Source organism: Pseudophryne corroboree, chromosome 5 (assembly GCF_028390025.1).
Source record: "Pseudophryne corroboree isolate aPseCor3 chromosome 5, aPseCor3.hap2, whole genome shotgun sequence".
Classification (NCBI taxonomy): Eukaryota; Metazoa; Chordata; class Amphibia; order Anura; family Myobatrachidae; genus Pseudophryne; species Pseudophryne corroboree.
This window is the reverse complement of record NC_086448.1, coordinates 397,774,900-397,796,376: the sequence shown is the minus strand read 5'-3', so window position 1 is coordinate 397,796,376 and position 21,477 is coordinate 397,774,900.

The window sequence follows — 21,477 nt, the reverse complement described above, 5'->3', positions numbered from 1 at the left end:
ACCCAGTCTGCTGTGCGTGCACATGTCCGCAATTTGCGTAAGATCGCTCCGGCGATTACGCACGTGATATGCGTATTTACGGTAGAGTTTGTGAGCTTGTAGCGGGCGACTCGTTTGTAACATATTTAACCTAAATAGTGTGTTTTGTAGGTAATAGTCCCCTTAACAATGTCAGCAAGTATGTTTAGTGTAAACGGTTCGTGGACAGAGGGATTCCTCTTTGCATGATAGGAAGGGTCAGATAAAGGTTGGACGGTGGTGTTTAGTATCCAGCTGTAGAGTATTTTAAATGTAACATTTTGTTGTTGGTTAGGAAGAGATTGTTCGCTCCTGCGTATAGTTATGTATAAAAGTAGTTTATAGACATTTACTGTATTTGCTGTTTATTACACATGCGGGGGGAATCCAGAGGATACCACCCACTACAGCAGTTGGGGAGAGACACAGCCCACCTGTTCGAACCCACCTATGACCTTTTGTTATAAGGTAGAGACACATTCCTGTATCCAATAAACAATGAGATTGTAGGGACCATTGTATTGTACTGTATGCTGTGTATATAAAGACCACCATTGCTGGACCAGCACTCACTCTCTCTGCAAGGTTTTCACATTGAAGGCTCAGGGCTGGTTTCCAGAACGCGCTTGCGAATCATTCCCACGTGTGTAAGTTTCTATGTAGCCATTTTGTTATCCTTAGTAATTGCCATTTATTCTCTTTGTGTTTTGTTCTGTTTGCGATCGTTCGCTATTGTTCACATTTACTTCTTGTTATTCTGTTTAGATATTGATGTTAGGTGTCACACGTCGCAGGCAGCGGCGTCCGCGCTTGTCCCTGCGGGTGACTTGGATTACCCGGCGCCACTCTCCCCCGGCGGTCTCCGGGTTCTGGCGTCGGGTCGGTGTATCTCCTCGGCGGCTTCCCGGAGCGAGGGCGCCGCCATCATGAGTGTGGTCATGGAGGCGGAGCAGGACTGACGTCACCTGCCCGCTTCGCCAATCAGGCAAGGGCGGGGAATTCAAAGTCAGAAGCCGGGCAGAGATCCGGCGCCTGAGTATCATCGATTCTGCCATTAGAAGCTGTGATCTCCAGAGCTCCCACATTCCTGCGGTCTCCGTGTCTGCATCTCCGTGCCTCCAAGCATTTCCATGCCCCCAAGCATCTCCGTGCCTCCAAGCACCTCTGTGCCTCCAAGCACCTCCGTGTCTCCAAAGCACCTCCATGCCTCCAAGCACTTCCGTACCTCCAAGCACCTCCGTGCCTCCAAGCACCTCCGTGTCTCCAAAGCACCTCCGTGCCTCCAAGCACTTCCGTGCCCCCAAGCACCTCCGCGCCTCCAAGCACCTCCATGCTTCCAAGCGCTCACGCGCTCCCACGTACCTTCATGCCTCAATACCTGTACCTCCAGCACCTCAGTGCCTCATCACTCAGCATTGCTGTGCCTCCGGCACCTCCGTGCCTCAATACCTGTGCCTCCAGCACTTCAGTGCCTCAGCACTCAGCATTGCTGTGCCACCAGCACCTCCGTGCCTCAATACCTGTGCCTCCAGCACCTCAGTGCCTCCAGTACCTCTGTGCCTCAGCATTCAGCATTTTTACAAGTCTTGTCTTTCAGGAGACCTTAAAGTATTCCTCCGTGCTTCCTGCCTGCCGTCTTAATCCTACATGAGGAAGACCTACATCCGGCCATCTCTACTGCGTCCCAGTAGCGGTTCCTCTTCCCGGTCACCGGAAGAAGCCCCGAGTCCACAGCACTCCCAAACCAGGTCAGTGATAGTATACTCAGGCCACATGGACCCGGGGAATCGGAACACGGACTCAAGTGCCATCCAAAACCTGGCTTCCCGAGTACAAAGTCAGGAAGCGGCACAAGGTCAGGTGATGCAGTACCTCCAGCAGTTGTCCGGGCGTCTGGATCAGATTCAGGCGTCTCTAGCCTCTGTAATTCCGGCACCAGTTCCAGTAGTTGCACCAGTTGCCGTTTCCAGCAATGTCCAACCATCGGCCGGTACCACTCCGCGCCTTCAGCTGCCTACTCCGTCCGGCTATAATGGGAATCCTAAAAATTGTCGTGGTTTCTTAAACCAATGCGAGGTACATTTCGAGCTATTTGCCCACAACTTTCCTACAGACCGGTCCAAGGTAGCATATATTATTTCTCTGCTGGAAGGGTCTGCCTTGGATTGGGTGTCTCCATTATGGGAACGATCTGATCCCGTGGTTTCCAACTACACCAACTTCATCACGTCCTTTCGAAGAATCTTCGACGAACCCAGCAGGATGACCACTGCTTCTTCCGACTTGCTCTGTGTTCGTCAGGGCTCCCGTTCCGTGGGTCAGTACGTGGTTCACTTCCAGACCATTGCCTCTGAATTACGCTGGAATAATGATGCCCTGAGAGCTGCCTTCTGGAACGGTCTCTCCGACCGGCTGAAAGATGAGCTGGTTACAAGGGATCTGCCGGATCCATTAGAAGAGTTGATTTCCCTTTGCGTCAAGGTGGATCTTCGGATGCAGGAGCGTGGAAGAGAACATAGCCGTTCAGATCGTTCCAGGTTCCGGAATCCTACTCCTAGACCGGTGGCTATGCCTAGCTCGGACGAGCCCATGCAAATTAACCGATCCCGACTGTCTCCGGAAGAACGACAGCGTCGTTGTGAGGGTAAACGTTGCCTTTACTGTGGAGCCGCAGATCACTTTCTTAAATTTTGTAAATCCCGTCCGGGAAACGGGCAGGTCTAGCTTGTTCCGGAGGAGTCAAGCTGGGGGTTACGACAAAATCTTCTCCAATTTTGGACTGTTTGCTTCCTGTAACTCTAGTCACCGATTCAGCCTCCAAGTCTTGTGAAGCCCTGTTGGATTCCGGGGCTGCGGGGAACTTCGTTTCTTCCTCCTGTGTCCAAAGCATGGGTTTAAAGTTACGGCCTATCGAGCGGCCAATTTCGTTGACGGCTATCAACGGAACTAGAATTTCCAAGGGTCTCATAATGTGGCGCACGGTGCCAGTTAAGCTGCAGGTCGGGGCTCTACATCAAGAAGGTCTGGAACTCTTGGTGATCCCAGAAATGCACCATGATCTGGTCCTTGGAATGCCTTGGCTAAAAATTTATAATCCCCACATTGACTGGAAGTCTTCGCAAATTCTGTCCTGGAGTTCCTTTTGTCACGCTAATTGTCTCACTCCTGTTTGTCCGCTCCGTGTCTCCTCCAAGACGGATGAAGAGCATATTCCAGAGGCGTATCAAGGGTACAAGGATGTGTTTTCGGAACAAGCAGCTGATCTGTTACCACCTCATAGGCCTTGGGACTGCCTTATTGACCTTGTCCCAGGGAAGACGCCACCTCGTGGTCGCACATGTCCCCTGTCACTTCCCGAGACTCAAGCTATGTCAGAATATATTAAGTCCAATCTGCTCAAGGGATTTATTCGCCCCTCTTCCTCCCCTGCTGGAGCCGGCTTCTTTTTAATGAAGAAGAAGGACGGGGGGTTGAGACCATGTATCGACTACCGCGGCTTAAATGATATCACTATCAAGAATTACCCCTTGCCACTAATCACAGAGTTGTTTGATAGGGTTCGTGGTGCCCGCGTTTTCTCCAAACTCGACTTGAGGGGAGCTTATAATCTTATACGCATCTGAGAAGGGGATGAATGGAAAACTGCCTTCAATACCCGAGATGGGCATTACGAATACTTGGTGATGCCGTTCGGTCTTAGTAATGCTCCTGCTGTTTTCCAGGGATTCGTCAACGAAATCTTTCGAGACATGTTATATCAGAGTGTTGTGGTATAATTGGACGACATACTGATCTTTTCCAAGAATCTTGTTGAACACAGGACTCAAGTCAAAGAAGTGCTCCACCGTTTACGAGAGAATCACCTCTATGCTAAGCTTTCCAAATGTACCTTTGAAGTAACATCAATTCCATTCCTCGGTTATATCATCTCGGGGACGGAGCTTCGCATGGATCCGGAAAAGCTTTCTGCCATTCGTGACTGGACTCAGCCTCTCTCTTTGAAAGCAATACAAAAGTTCCTGGGCTCTGCGAATTACTACAGGAAATTCATTACAGGTTTCTCCACCATTGTCGCGCCCATTACTGCCCTGACAAGAAAGGGCTCTAATCCGAGTTTGTGGCCTCCCGAAGCCATTGAGGCATTTTCCCACTTGAAGTTAGCCTTCATGGCCGCTCCAGTTCTCCAACAACCAAATTTCGATGAACCTTTCTTCCTAGAGGTTGACACATCTTCAGTCGGGGTTGGGGCCGTTCTCTCTCAGTACTCCTCTGATAAGAAATTATATCCGTGTGGCTTCCACTCTCGTAAATTCTCTCCGGCCGAACGAAATTACACTATTGGAGACCAGGAACTTTTGGCAATTAAATCCGCCTTGGAAAAGTGGAGATACCTCTTGGAAGGGGCTAAACATGTGTTTACCATTTACACGGATCACAAAAATTTGCTGTACATCAAATCCGCACAATGCTTGAATCCTCGCCAAGCGAGATGGGCACTTTTCTTTACTCGATTTTCTTTTGTTATCAAGTACCGGGCCGGGACTCTCAATATTAAAGCAGATGCGCTGTCCCGTTCACAAATTTCCACAGATGAGGATGAATCTTTTGAGCGGAGTTTAATTCTAAATCCAGTTTCTGTCTCTGCTGCTTTAACTACTCCAGCTCCTCCTCCTGGAAGAATGTCCGTACCAGCTAGATTCCGGCCAAGAATACTACAGTGGGTCCATAACTCCAAGTTTTCCGGTCATCCCGGTGCCCAGAAGATGTACAAGTTTCTGCAAAGGTCTTACTGGTGGAACACCATGAGGAAGGATGTACAGGATTACGTTAATTCTTGTCCACAGTGTACACAACATAAATCTCCTCATCTGCCTCCTGCAGGGTTACTTCGTCCTTTGCCTATTCCTGTGAGACCCTGGACTCACATTTCCATGGACTTCATCACTGACTTGCCCTGTTCCAAGGGTTGCAACACCGTCTGGGTAATCGTTGACCATTTTTCGAAGATGGCACACTTCGTGCCTTTGACTGGTCTACCGACAGCTCCGAAACTAGCTATACTGTTCATCCAAGAACATTTTCGGTTGCATGGGTTGCCACAAGAAATAGTCTCTGACCGTGGGGTACAGTTCACCGCAAGGTTTTGGAAAGCCCTCTGTTCGACTCTACAGATTAAACTTAAGTTTTCGTCCGCTTATCATCCCCAAACGAATGGTCAAACGGAACGAGTCAATCAAGATCTAGAGACTTTCCTTCGTCTGTATCTCTCCCCTTCACAGGACAACTGGGTGGAGTTGCTGCCTTGGGCGGGGTTTGCCCATAACCATTCGTTTCATTCTTCCACTGGGGAATCTCCATTCTTCGTCAACTACGGGTTCCATCCACGTGTTCCAGAGTTACCAAGCCTTCCAATAGAAGAGATTCCAGCTGTAACGTCCACTCTACGACACTTCGGACAAATTTGGAGTAAGATTCATGCTAATCTTAAGAAGGTTTCAGTCCGGTACAAGTTCTTCGCAGATAAGAAACGGCGAGCCGCTCCTCAATACAAGGTTGGTGACAGGGTATGGCTGTCCACACGTAATCTCCGGTTGAAGCTGCCCACCATGAAGTTTGCTCCAAGGTTCATCGCTCCTTACCCTGTGCTACAAGTCTTAAATCCTGTGGTCTGTAAGCTGGGTTTGCCTTCCCACCTTCGAATACCTAACGCCTTTCATGCTTCTCTCCTCCGTCCCCTCATTCTGAATCGGTTCCACTCAGCATCCCCTAGGCCAACTTCTGTAGTGACTGAAGCTGGAACGGAGTTTGAAATCAAAGCTATTCTTGACTCTCGTTATCTTCATAAAAAACTACAGTACTTGGTAGAGTGGAAAGGTTATGGTCTTGAGGAGAGAAGTTGGATCAATGCTACTGAAGTAACGGCTCCCCGACTGGTTCGGATCTTCCACTCCAGACATCCAACTAAGTCGGAAAGTGTCCAGGGGCCACTCCTGGAGGAGGGGGTACTGTCTCACATCGCAGGCAGCGGTGTCCGCGCTTGTCCCTGCGGGTGACTTGGATTACACGGCGCCTCCGGGTTCTGGCGTCGGGTCGGTGTATCTCCTCGGCGGCTTCCCGGAGCGAGGGCGCCGCCATCATGAGTGTGGTCATGGAGGCGGAGCAGAACTGACGTCACCTGCCCGCTTCGCCAATCAGGCAAGGGCGGGGAATTCAAAGTCAGACGCCGGGCAGAGATCCGGCGCCTGAGTATCATCGATTCTGCCATCAGAAGCTGTGATCTCCAGAGCTCCCACGTTCCTGCGGTCTCCGTGTCTGCATCTCCGTGCCTCCAAGCATTTCCGTGCCTCCAAGCACCTCCGTGCCTCCAAGCACCTCCATGCCTCCAAGCACCTCCGTGTCTCCAAAGCACCTCCATGCCTCCAAGCACTTCCGTGCCTCCAAGCACCTCCATGTCTCCAAAGCACCTCCGTGTCTCCAAAGCACCTCCGTGCCTCCAAGCACTTCCGTGCCTCCAAGCACCTCCGTGCTTCCAAGCGCTCACGCGCTCCCACGTACCTTCGTGCCTCAATACCTGTACCTCCAGCACCTCAGTGCCTCCAGCACCTCAGTGCCTCAGCATCGCTGTGCCTCCGGCACCTCCGTGCCTCAATACCTGTGCCTCCAGCACTTCAGTCCCTCAGCACTCAGCATCGCTGTGCCACAGGCACCTCCGTGCCTCAATACCTGTGCCTCCAGCACCTCAGTGCCTCCAGTACCTCTGTGCCTCAGCATTCAGCATCTTTACAAGTCTTGTCTTTCAGGAGACCTTCAAGTATTCCTCCGTGCTTCCTGCCTGCCGTCTTAATCCTGCATGAGGAAGACCTACATCCGGCCATCTCTACTGCGTCCCAGTAGCGGTTCCTCTTCCCGGTAACCGGAAGAAGCCCCGAGTCCACAGCACTCCCAAACCAGGTCAGTGATATTAGGTCTGTAGTGTATAAGCTGTAATTGTTTTCCCCTTTTTATACTAAAAGAATCTTCTAGGAAGGTGTTGGAACCTTACCAGGTCTTGTGTATTCATCATTTACTATAAAGGGTCTCTCTTAGCGTATAAACCGCTCATACCGTATTCATATCGTTAAAGGTTTAAGCATTTCATCATTGTGGTATTACATTGCCAAGGTTTACAGTATAAGCATACCCTTACTGTGTTCATTTAAAAGGTTTAAAGGCTATCAACTGTGTGTGCGCTCGCTGTGGTTATTCCGTACACTCATCGCAGTGTGTGTACGCAACGTGCGTACCACATACGGTTCTTTGTACGCAAACAGCGTACAAAGTGCGCAGCACGTGCACGTGGTTTAGCGGCCATTACGGCTCCATGGTATTAGTACATAGCTTATGTTCATAGGTAATATTTGATTTTATCAAGTGGGGGACTCATCCGGGCCTCCTCATATCCGCAGCCAAGCGGAACCGGGCAGACTTTATCCATCAGCAAAGGGCGGGAAGGTAGTATCCCCTGTTATCCGTTTGGTGGTTGGGGATACAGTAGTGCTGATCAGATAAGCGTCTGCTCCGCTTGGTTTGTAGGGATGCTGGTGGGATCCGGAACCGAAAGGTAAGAACGTTAAGCTATTGTCTTTTAAATCTGTTTTAATTTCTGTTTGGTGCCAACTGCGCACGCAAGACACGTAACACACACACACACACACACACACACACACACACACACACCTGTACTCTGCATATCTGATCATATTGTTGCAAAACAAGGTTCAAATGGGTCATATTATGTTTGATTCAGATTGGATTGCTTATCTGTTTAAGTAGGTTTAAAAGTATATTTAAACGTTGCTGCAAAAGCCTGATATAGTGTTGTTGTTTTTCTTTAACTTAGGCCTAAAATAACTTCAGGGGCTTGCATGGTGATTTTTTTTGTGACAAAGGAAGCCACATGGTCTGTCCTCCATTTTGTGTAACCCTCATGGATGTGGAAGGGGGAGGAGCAGCGGCCATTTTGGGAAGGTCAAATTTTTTTTCTAAAATAGCTGATTTTCAGTCTACTCAGGAATAATCAGCCGGCCATGGTCAAAAAGAAATCACCATTTGAGTTACCAATGCATTTATTTAACCAATGTCATAATCAATTACAAATAGTTTCAGACGGGGCTTAATGAAAGATAATAATAAAATTAATATTTGATTTAGGAACGACACACACAGATAAACAAAGTTTTGTGGGGTTTTTTTCCTCTCCTTACCTCTGTGATTCAGTTAAACTCTGCTTGTTGTAGGATAAGCCATTGAAATGCAAATTAACCTGTATGGCTGCTTTTTCCTGGCAGTGAAAAAATCACCTTCACAGACAGTCAAAAGCACAGCATTCATATGCAAATTAGAAGCACTTAATGGGTACATAGAGATAATATTATAATTATGTGTGTGTCTACATCAATGTATGTTCTGCAAGATAGCTATCCAATATGAATCATACTATTGGAAGCATTGATTACTAGATTAATTTAGAATTGTATTTTGTGTACTTTCACATATCTACCTTTCTGTTTGCCATTAGTATTGATCACGTGCTGAGAAAATTTGTTGCTATTTTAGTTAAAAGTAAAGAGTAATACTTAAGGGAGTAATTGTAAAACACGCACGCAGCCTGGCCCAGTTATAAAGGTTGTGCAGGAGATAATGTGTGGTGTGGGTAAGCGATTATAGTTGAATATCGTTTACATTTATAGAAGCGTGTTATTTGTATTACTGTGGAGTATCCGGCCTGTGTACACGTGTCTACCGCGTGCGAGACAGCGTACGCTACGCAAAGGCCTACACACGTGGCGTAAATTACGCAACGTGCGTACAGATACGCCCACTAGATACAAATCACACGATAGCTTTGTTTTAGTAGGCGACACGGAAGCCACGAAGATAATAGCACACATTTGTTCAGTTTCCAAAATTTAGTTTAAATACCTTACTTTACTGTAATACCTCTGGGGAGAGCTATCAGATTACGGGAAATGATTTTTCTGATTAGAAAACTATAGAATGATAGTGTGGGCTAAAAGGAAAAAATGTATGATTGTATTGAACTCCGCTTGGTGGTCTTGGTGATCTTGGTGAAGCTTGGTGATCTTGGTGGTCTTGATGCTTGGTGAATCTTGGTGAAGCACGGTCTAGGTGAAGACGTGCGACGAAGTGTCGTATTACGCTCCGGCTGTTGTGGGGCACAGTAGGAAGACTCCAGTGATCCTACCACTTATAGATAGCAAGTGTCTATAAGCGGTACGATTGGACCGCACGGTTGTATGGGCAACACGGCGCAACGTGATACAAAGTTTTGCATATTTGTGTGTAAATCTCATCATCATAAGCGTTATGTGAAGCACATGCAAGCGTGATTTGTGTAAAATATAAAGGTAGGGAATTTTCTGGTAGGGCCTGCAACGACTACACGTGTCTGCTAAAAGAGGCGGATAAGTGATACTCGGAGCAGAAGAAGCTGGTGGAAGAGCTTGAAGAACTCCCACCATAGACTTCTGTGTTTGGTGCATTTTAGGAAGTTTTTCTGTGTTTAAAAGGTCCACAATGGAAGCCAAGTGCACAACACAGGGACGTTTAGCAGTCAGGGTTCAGACTGAAGAGGCTTGCAGACCCCGAGGGTCTGCTCGGTTAGTAATGTGGGGGAAGTATGGTCCCCACACTGAGACCTTTTGTGATGAATGGACACGAATGACTGTGGGGGATAAAGCACCATTTCCTGGGATAGGTAGTTTTGACTCGGAGGTATTGCATAATCTAAGGAGAAGGATATGTCTGATAAGATCCGGGAAGCAACGGATTAGACATTATGATTGTTTACAGTTATGGCAACAGGAAGGTGAGATACAAAGAGGATTAGCTCAAGCAGCTGGTTCCAACACTAGCAGGAAACACATGGCAACTGGAGAAGCAATGGCTATAGAGAATGGCATACTAGGATATGATGATAATAATGCACTTAATAAATGTATTAATGATGATAGTAGTAAACGTAATAAATGTGTTAATGACGATAGGAGTAAAACTGATAAATGTACAAATTATAACCCGTGCAAGTTGCACCCCATGTTAAACTTCCCTCAGGATTACAAGCAAGAAAGTGAGCCCAGCACGATGTCGGCACGTTTTCCAGCAGCCATCATACGAGACCCCCAGGTGGGCACGGCCCAATCGGTAACAGCAGTAGTTAAGCCCCCTTACGGAGAGTCAGATGAGGTCGTGTCCACAGGTAAGTACGGTATTGTACATCATGCACAGACAATTGCACCTCACATTGTAGATGGTGTAATTGAACTAAATCCTGTCAGGGTGATCACAGTCCCCAATGGGAGGACTGACGCTCAGGGAGTCACTCCCGTCAGAGACATTGCTATGCATTGTCCCTGGTCCCGGATGGAATTGAGGACAATTATGTCTGAATTTCCTGATCCCAGGAGAGATCTAGCCGCATGTCAGTGTTAGGAATGTCTGTTTGTGTTGCCCTGCATTGTCTCATTCCTGCCTCTAGGGGTCTCACTTGCTGCCTTGGGTCTGAATGGCAGTTGCACACTCTGTCCCTGCAGGTTGATTACCTGATTGTGAGCAGCTGTGGCCAACACCTGCTGCTGCTATTTAGCTCCAGCTCACCAGCATCTATGTGCAGATCATTGTGGTTCCGTCTGGAGTGCGACTAGGCTCTCTCCAGTAATCCTGTCCTGATTCTGCCATACCTACATCTTGGAGATATTTCCTGCAGTTTGCCATTAAATATGCCTTGTTACAAGACTTCTAACCCTGCCGGTTCAACATCTGCATTTCTGAACTATTATTTGCAGTCTGTTTCCACCCCTGCCTGATTACTACGTTCTGGTATGTTATTTTTCCCCTGCTTGGTTTAAACCCGGATATCTTCATGTTTATTTCACCTCTGTAATTAACCTGGACTATATCAATACTTGAGCATAACCATCCTCCCTGTTTCTAGTACAAGCCATTACTATTATTTGGGAATATTGTGTTCTGCTCCATGTTAATCAAGGATCCAGTTTCTATATGCTGATATTTTGCTAGTTCTTTTTCCACAATAAACCTCGTTTAATTTTCACCTGGCTTCAGCTGACCTCATTTCAAGTATGCACACACAGAGAAACCTAGTAATCCTAACAGTCAGAGGTTTATTAAAGAATTAGGTAACGCCGCAGAACCCACAAACAAAGATTGGCGAACAGTGCTACGAGTATGTTTACCTTCCAACATTGACCCTGCCAAATGTATTACTGATTGTAAATTAGACACAGACGTACCTCTCACTGAGGAATACACTCAGGAGAATGTACGACAAATCAATCTGCAATTAGGAGTATATTTCCCAACTGTTGTCAAGTGGAACAAAATTTTCTCCATTAGACAAAAAGAAGGTGAAATGGCAGCGGAATATTTCCATCGAGCACTGCAGGAAATATCTAGATACACTGGGATCACGGACATTGAGGATAATGTACATTATAGGGAGGTAGCTGTGTCCGTATTAATGGACGGTTTAAAAGACACACTAAGAATCAGGGTACAAACATCTCTACCTAACTGGAGAGGTATCTCGGTGGCTGCATTAAGAGAGTCCGCTATCGAGCATGACCGTAATATCCAAAGAACCAGGGAAGCACAGGGAGAGCGGTTGATGGTTATGAACATCCAAGCACTAGAAGAGGCATCAATTCGACCAAAACCCCAGGCCACTGGCACATGGAGGAAGCCAAGGGTTTGTTATCTTTGTAAAATGGAAGGGCATTATGCCAGCAACTGTAACAGCACACATAAAGTCAGACCCCCTAGACAAGAACACGAGCAAAGTTATGACACACGTAATTGTAATCAGGGATCATATAGGAAAAATTTTGGGCCGCACCTGTAATTTGCAGCCAGTAAAGTTGATCATTAGCCCTGATAGTAAGCCTGAAGTTACAGTCAATGAAATTGGTAGGTCAATTCCTTGTAGACACAGGGACGGCCGGGTAAACTTTGTAATTTATCTTTAAATGTTTAATGTTTTTTTATATACTGTTCTCTCTCTTTTTGTTCTTTCATGTTTTACGGATGGTATGTCACACAACAGTTAGACTAATGGTAATGCAAGATTTATGCTCCTTACAGAAAGATCGCTGATTCGGAAAGAATATTGTATCACCGGAGTGTTCGTTTTGGGAAGACTGAGAGACAGCACCTTTGAGATGACAACTGAGCAAGAAGAACAACAAGACTAGAGGACAAATTATCGTAACAAGTTTTTTCCCTTCAATTATTTTCTGTACCCCCATTACAACTCTTTCTTTCTCCTCCTGTAAGATGGACTCGCCCCAAGAGACTGCAGTTCGTGTTTTCCTGTTGACCCTGTTGTTGACCAGAGCAGTCTGTTTCGGTGAGAGTACCAGTGAGGTCGAGAAAGGATCTGGAATGGGTTCTGATAATCAGGATGGAGTCGTAGAATTCCAATAGCAACACAATCACCGAGTAAAGGCGGGTATCAGAAAACGATCTGGTAGCCATAACACTAGTAGACATTGTAAAGGATTGTTAGCTGAAGAGAATTGTATCTGTAGGAATTGTGACAACATAGTTGAGGATGGGTGCATTCAGAGATGTCAGTCCAGCCTTAATATCAACATGGACCGTCATCCATTGAGTGACTATCACTCATTAGTGGGTAAGGTTTTAAACCAAACGGAATGCTGGGTGTGCTCATAAGTACCTCAAGGTCATAGAAAGTCAGGACTAGTGCCATACTCTTTAACGATAGATGAGCTACTTGAATTAAGGGGTGGGAGACCGGTGGACAAGAAATTTAATATTTCTAGGCCTCCTAGTTTGAAGCTCCATCAATATCATGTAGATAGGTCCCTAATATGTTTTAACATTTCCAATCCCCGAAAGCCGGGAAATTGGGAAGTGACATGGAACAACCGAACCATGACATTCTCACACAGAGCCGATAGAATGCCCATTGACTCAGAGCTTATACGCCAAATAGCCAACAGTGGAAGATATTTCCAATATAGGTACACTCTAGGAAATAGGCCCATGCGAGTTGGAGAAGTATCACCAGGATACTGTGCGCATATCATACAACCTGATACGTGTAGTAGGCAGATGAGAGAGTTAGGGATAGGATTTTTCAACTGGAAGGTTTGTAATATGGTGATGTCATTTTCTGTCCCATATGTCCTCCCCGATGATGCATATTTCATATGTGGGAGGAAGGCGTATAAGTGGCTTGCCCCAGACTCAGAGGGATTGTGTTACATTGGAAGAGTATTGCCAGAAGTAATGACCATTACCCATGAAAAGATGAAAGATGTTCACCGCAATGCTCAAGCTCCTTACACTCACACCCATTACGAACACATTGTAAAGAGACACCTTATAGATAGGACAGAGCATGCAGCCTCTGATTTGATTCACGAATCCACTGGGATTCAATTCCTACTCGCGTTAGATATCACCCGTACCGCCAGAGGAGTTATAAATTTTAGGTATATTACCGTGCTAGCGAACCTGATAGACAATATCACCGAGATGTATGATGACACCTTCAGGTATACTGGGAGAGAATTGCAAGCTTACAAAACTGAACTGATCCAGCACAGGATGGTTCTAAATTACATCACAGCAGTGACAGGAGGGTATTGGGTCACCATAGCAACTCAGTATGGTGTGAAATGTTGTACGTATATCACTAACAACACTGAGGACCCAACAGAGGTCATAGATCAAAAATTGGACGATATCTTGCAATTGAAGTGGGAGTTCCGAAGGAGGCACAACCTTACCCTTGCTTCTGTGGGTAATGAACTAACTGGCTGGGTATCATGGTTGAACCCACGCAATTGGTTCTCAGGTTTAGGAGAATGGGCTCAAAATGTTATCGTTACTGTAGGGAAGTTCCTCTTATGTATCCTAGGAGTTGTCATAATGATTGGTTTGATATTTAGATGTGTTCGAATTTTAATGAATTGCAAGCGAAGTACCAAATTGATGAGTTTGAGGAGCGAGGGCATTGTAACAACAACTAGTTTAATTTATGACCCGTCAATCGAGACAATGTTGTGATAAGACGTGATTCCATGGCCCGTTTCTTTCACCCGTTTCTCCTTTGTTTTTCTCCAAGGTACAAAGACATCCACTTGGAAGAGGAATTTGATGACCCTTCTTACAGACCATTGATGAACTGTTTCACCGACAACTGATGAGCTTTTAGAGACTGTAATTTTTATGGACACTTGAAGAGCTTTGCTTGCCACTTACAGCAAAGATACAGCAAAGATACAACAATCCGGACAAGACATCAGACAAGACTTCAACAAGACACCCAAAGACGACCACATACATAATCATACGACTGCATTTATAACGCATGTTTCTTATCTTCATCTCTACTATCTTCAGGTAGTGACACACATAGTCAACAGGTAATATAGTCACATATATTAGCACTCACATATTCTCCCCCTTCATGTATCATCAACTAATGTGCACCCCATTTGTTAGAACTAAAAGCCGAAAAGAGCTCGGTAGAGTTTGTTAGCCCATTTACAGACCCTTAATACGGGATGAGAAGGATTCAATGTATACTTCGCAATACCTCGAAGCTTGGTTTAGACAACGTACGGCACGATGATACATGACCCCTCAGACATGGATTTCATACACACATGCTTTTACTATCCCACTAGGTCATACATTTCCCACCTCCTCCTCTCCTCCCTACTCCCAATCATAATAAGGTAGTTCATGGTAACATATATATTTTTCTGCTTGAATTGTTTAGAAAGTGGCAGTTATTGGTGACTGCCAAAGGGTGGACTGTCAAAGTCGAAAAATATCGTGATTCACAATGCCTTGTACTAACCCCAATGCACATGCCCGCTGCTCGTGCACCCAGTCTGCTGTGCGTGCACATGTCCGCAATTTGCGTAAGATCGCTCCGGCGATTATTCGCGTGATATGCTTATTTACGGTAGAGTTTGTGAGCTTGTAGCGGGCGACTCGTTTGTAACATATTTAACCTAAATAGTGTGTTTTGTAGGTAATATTCCCCTTAACAATGTCAGCAAGTATGTTTAGTGTAAACGGTTCGTGGACAGAGGGATTCCTCTTTGCATGATAGGAAGGGTCAGATAAAGGTTGGACGGTGGTGTTTAGTATCCAGCTGTAGAGTATTTTAAATGTAACATTTCGGTGTTGGTTAGGAAGAGATTGTTCGCTCCTGCGTATAGTTATGTATAAAAGTAGTTTATAGAAATTTACTGTATTTGCTGTTTATTACACATGCGGGGGGAATCCAGAGGATACCACCCACTACAGCAGTTGGGGAGAGACACAGCCCACCTGTTCGAACCCACCTATGACCTTTTGTTATACTGCAGAGACACATATTTCTGTGTCCAATGAACAATGAGATTGTAGGGACCATTGTATTGTACTGTATGCTGTGTATATAAAGACCACCATTGCTGGACCAGCACTCACTCTCTCTGCAAGGTTTTCACATTGAAGGCTGAGGGCTGGTTTCCAGAACGCGCTTGCGAATCATTCCCACGTGTGTAAGTTTCTCTGCAGCCATTTTGTTATCCTTAGTTATTGCCATAAATTCTCTTTGTGTTTTGTTCTGTTTGCGATCGTTCACTATTGTTCACATTCATTTCTTGTTATTCTGTTTAGATATTGATGTTAGGTCTGTAGTGTATAAGCTGTAATTGTTTTCCCCTTTTTATACTAAAAGAATCTTCTACGAAGGTGTTGGAACCTTACCAGGTCTTGTGTATTCATCATTTACTATAAAGGGTCTCTCTTAGCGTATAAACCGCTCATACCGTATTCACATCGTTAAAGGTTTAAGCATTTCATCATTGTGGTATTACATTGCCAAGGTTTACAGTATAAGCATACCCTTACTGTGTTCATTTAAAAGGTTTAAAGGTTATCAACTGTGTGTGCGCTCGCTGTGTGTATTCCGTACACTCAGCGCAGCGTGTGTACGCAACGTGCGTACCACGTACGGTTCTTTGTACGCAAACAGCGTACAAAGTGCGCAGCACGTGCACGTGGTTTAGCGGCCATTACGGCTCCACGGTATTAGTACATAGCTTATGTTCATAGGTAATATTTGACTTTATCAGAACTGACACTGAGCAGCACGATGCAGCACAAGACACTGTACTAGTATTAGTAATGTAGTATTACTGAGCACCACAAGACAATGAGCAGTGATACTGAGCACTGATGATACTACTGAGAACTGACACTGAGCCGCATGATGCAGCACAAGACACTGTACTAGTATTATTAATGTAGTATTACTGAGCACCACAAGACAATGAGCAGTGATACTGAGCACTGATGATACTACTGAGCACTTACTACTGAGCAGCACGATTAGCACAAGACACTGTACTAGTATTAGTAATGTAGTATTACTGAGCACCACAAGACAATGAGCAGTGATACTGAGCACTGATGATACTACTGAGAACTGACACCTAGCAGCACGATGCAGCACAAGACTACTAGTACTAGTATTAGTAATGTAGTACTCCTGAGCACTATGATGCAGCACAAGATAATGAGCAATGATACTGAGCACTGATGATACTACTGAGAACTGACACTGAGCAGCACGATGCAGCACAAGACACTGTACTAGTATTATTAATGTAGTATTATTGAGCACCACAAGACAATGATCAGTAGTACTGAGCACTGATGATACTACTGAGCACTGATACTGAGCAGCACGCTAAGCACAAGACACTGTAGTGGTATTAGTAATGTGGTATTACTGAGCACCACAAGAAAATGAGCAGTGATACTGAGCACTGATGATACTACTGAGCACTGATGATACTACTGAGAACTGACACTGAGCAGCACGATTAGCAAAAGACACTGTACTAGTATTAGTAATGTAGTATTACTGAGCACACGAAGACAATGAGCACTGATAATGAGCACTGATGATACTACTGAGCACTGATACTGAGCAGCACGATTAGCACAAGACACTGTACTAGTATTAGTAAAGTAGTATTACTGAGCACACCAAGACAATAAGCACAGATACTGAGCACTGATGATACTACTGAGCACTGATGATACTACTGAGAACTGACACTGAGCAGCACGATGAATTCCAGAGTGCTTTTGTGCTGCTCACTAATATTAGTACAGTGTCTTGTACACTGTACTAATATTAGTGAGCAGCACAAAAGCACTCTGGAATTCTCAACACCCAGATACCACTGTGACTGGAATGATGATGACCGATGCACAATCACAGAACACTACTACCACAGCACCCTACAGCAGCAAGATGCAGCACAAGAGACACTGTACTAGTATTACTGAGCAGCAGTAAGCACTGATACTGAGCACTGATACTTAGCCACGTCCTCTCTGTACCCTCTACAATGCCCGAGTGAAAATGGCGGCGACGCGCGGCTCTTTATATGGAATCCGAATCTCGCGAGAATCCGACAGAGGGATGATGACGTTTTGCCTCGTTGAGGTTTTCCAAGTCAGTCGGGAACAACCGAGCCGGGCTCGGAACCGTGTTTGACATGTGGAGTTTGGTAGGGTTCGGTTCTCGGCGAACCAAAACTGCTCATCCCTACCCCTAACTATACACTTTAAAATTGTTATAAATGAGAAAATGATCTAAAAGCAATGATAGAGTAAGACCATTTTCCTTACTGTGTAAGCTGCAGAAGTAGGTGTCCTGTTAGTTGCTTTTCCTTTTACCCTTGTATAAATTACTGCCATGTTTTGCTTATCGCACAGTGTAACCTATGTAGTGCACCCAACATGGCTGCCTCGCCTGGTACTCTCTTGTGTAGAATAAACAATGCATGGTTCTGAACTCTCCCAATATTTGTCTCCCCAAATGTGTGTCATAACCACCATAGCATTAATTTCTGACACTACCAGGTATTACAACTGTACAAATGTAGCCAGTCTCGTCGTGGCTGCATCTTACCGCAACCGCACCGCATATGTCTTTAACGTCTAATACACGTGTGCCCCATTCGCATGGATGGAAGCGGCAAATGCAGCAGCTCGGCACGGCTAGGCCCAGGCGCGCATAGCTGTGGCGAGGGTGCACATTTACCTCAGATGTAGCCAAGATCAGCATGGCTACATCTGTATATAGTATTGAATAAAAACAAAAGTAATGATTAAAGCACAATATAATTCTTTTACATCTCAGCATATTAATAAAAGTGGATCAGCCTGCAATACTGGCACACTGGGATTTAGGCAGGCAGAGAGAGAGAGAGAGAGAGAGTAAAGAATTTAATTTGCAACATTATAGACTCACAAGAAAACTCTGAGGAGATATCATGGGTGCAGCCGCACATAAAAGATTTACTTTGGTACATAATAGGTCCATCAGTGCCGTAACTAGGCATTTTAGTGCTGTGTGCAAGAAACGGCATTGGCGCCACCCCCCCACATTATGCAAAACATGGGCAGTGCGCGCCTTAGACGCGCGCAAAAAAATTAGGGACGTGGCTTCATGGGGAAAGGGTGTGGCCACAAAATAATACCAATTCATACTACGGTGCACAGTAGTCTCCATTATTCAAATTACACCACACAGTAGCGCCACTACACCAGGTAGAGCCCCTTTTACACATTACGGCAGACAGCGTCCCCCTTTTTACACATTACGGCAGACAGTCCCCCTTTTTACACATTACGGCAGACAGCGTCCCCTTTTTACACATTACGGCAGACAGCATCCCCCTTTTTACAAATTACGCCAGACGGTGTCCCCTTCTTACACATTATGGCAGACGGTGTCACCCTTTTTACACATTATGGCAAACAGCGTTCCCTTCTTACACATTACGGCAAACAGCATCCCCCTTTTTACACATTATGGCAGACAGCGTCCCCCTTTTTACACATTACGGCAGACAGCATCCCCTTTTTACCATTACGGCAGACAGCGTCGATAAAGAGAGAGAGAGACAGACATTTACTATCTCTCCCCGCTGTCCTCTGTGACACTGGCTGGTGCTGCTGTGCTGTGCTGGGGCTGAGCGGCGCTGGCGGCTGGAGCATGCTTGCGGGTCCTCCCCGCTCTGAAGCTCCGTACAGTGGAGCTGAGGCAGAGCTGGATTAAGGCTTTGGAGGGCGCAGGGTACTTAAGACAGGGGGGCCCCAAGACCTAAAATAAAAATAAAACAGATTGCAATGGTGGCGGGCACTCACGGTTATGCAAGAAATGTAATGCAAAATGGAACTTTTTTTAATAAACGAAAACTAGAAGCATTTAACATTACATTTCTTGCATGACCATGAGTGCCACCGCCATTACAATCTATGTATGTATTGTGTATGTATATATATATATATATATATATATACACACACACACACACACATACACATACACACACACAGTGTATATATATATATATATATCTATCTATCTGTCAATAGAACATATATAGGGGGCGCTCCATAGTGCATAAAACCTTTTTTTATTTTTAAAAAACATAAAAAGTGCTTAAACAACTGTTTTACATTCGTACCAGAAGGCAACCAGTGTGGGCTGGTTACCACGTGATTCCAAACAATGATCAATAGGTATAGCCGGAACAAGTGTCAGTCAGTCGCAATGGAAACCTCCACCCGCCGGCGGCTGATTTCCCCAGGGGCGGAGTCCAGTGACGTAGAGGATCGTTGGTATTGCTGAGCGAGGAGTCGAGGACGTATGTGATTCCTGCCCGTGAGTCTATATATATATATAACTCATAACCTAAACTTTAAGTGCAGCCAGCCTTACTTTTTTTTACTTTGCTGGCAGGCTGCTAGCACACATAGGAGAGCAACAGTTCTTCTCTGGCTGCACACCACGTCCACAACCCCTCGCTCCAGAGCTCCAGAGGCCGTCTGACTCATCCTTGTTCCCTGCAGCCTTCACAGATGATTGGGCAGCTGAGCCGTCACTCAGCTGCCCTGCTTGTAGCTTAGCTCCCTTGTGGCGTCACTGGCGTGAGGTGCTGCGCCAGTGTTTTGTAGTTGCAGACGTCACGGGAGCCAGGAGAGCCGGGAGCCCGGGACAGCCATCGCCCAGCTGCCTGCCCTGCTTGTGGCGTGGCACACAAGCATCTTACAGTGCAATGGGAAGCCGCTGCCGGGAGCACAGCACCGCAGATCAGATCAAAGATCCGATCTGTGGTAGGTGGCGGGGCTGCGGGGGGGATCCTTTTAAAAAATCCAGCTCTGAGCTGAGGCGGATGGGGCATGTTGGCGGGTCCTCCCCGCTCCCATGCTCCGTAGTGCGGAGCATGGGAGCGGGGAGGACCCGCCAACATGCCGCAAGCCGCCTCAACTCCACTGTACAGAGTCAGCCTGTACAGTGGAGCTGAGGCGGCTTGCTGTGCTGGGGCAGGCTGCGGCTGGGCAGTGGAGATGTACGGAGCTCTGATGCTCCGTACAGTGTTCAATAGGGCCGTGACTGCGCTCCCCAGGGCTCTGCGCTGTGTGCGAGGCCCCCCTCGCAAACACACCTAGTTACGGCCCTGAGGTCCATCTAGACAGCGCTCTTCAAATATCTTCAATGACCCATTTGCAGCCGCTTGTAATTGTTAAGTAATGGTACTGTCCCAGTAGGTGTGAGATTTTGTTTTTATCCAATACTATTCTATCCCCAAGGTCATAAGTCATATATTATAATAGTCATGCTAAAAGTCTGCTGACGATTCGAATTAAGCTGATCTTATCTTTGTTCAGTCACTAACCTTCTACCAGTGTGCTATGCAAGGCCTCTGGAAACATATGCAAGAGACAGCAACAGCAGCGCCCTGTATAGGCAGTTGCCATTATGACATCACAGCATAAACTCACACACCCCATCAGACCGGCTAAGTCTGGTTATTTCTGGTTTGAGGCCCTTGCTGTCGTTTTGCATGACTGACCTAAGGGAAATGTGATTTCACTTATTATTTAAAACTTACATTCACAACTGAATATTTATCCAAAATGCTTGGGACCGGAGGTATTTTGGATATGGGATTTTTCCGTATTTTGGAATAATTGCATACCATAATGAGATATCATGGTGATGGGACCTAAATCTAAGCACAGAATGCATTTAAGTTTCATATACATCTTATACACACAGCCTGAAGGTAATTTTAGCCAATATTTTTTATAACTTTGTGCATTAAACAAAGTGTGTCTACATTCACACAATTCATTTATGTTTCATATACACCTTATACACACAGCCTGAAGGTCATTTAATACAATATTTTTAATAACTTTGTGTATTAAACAAAGTTTGTGTACATTGAGCCATCAAAAAACAAAGGTTTCACTATCTCACTCTCCCTCAAAAAAGTCTGTATTTCGGAATATTCCGTATTTCGGAATATTTGGATATGGGAT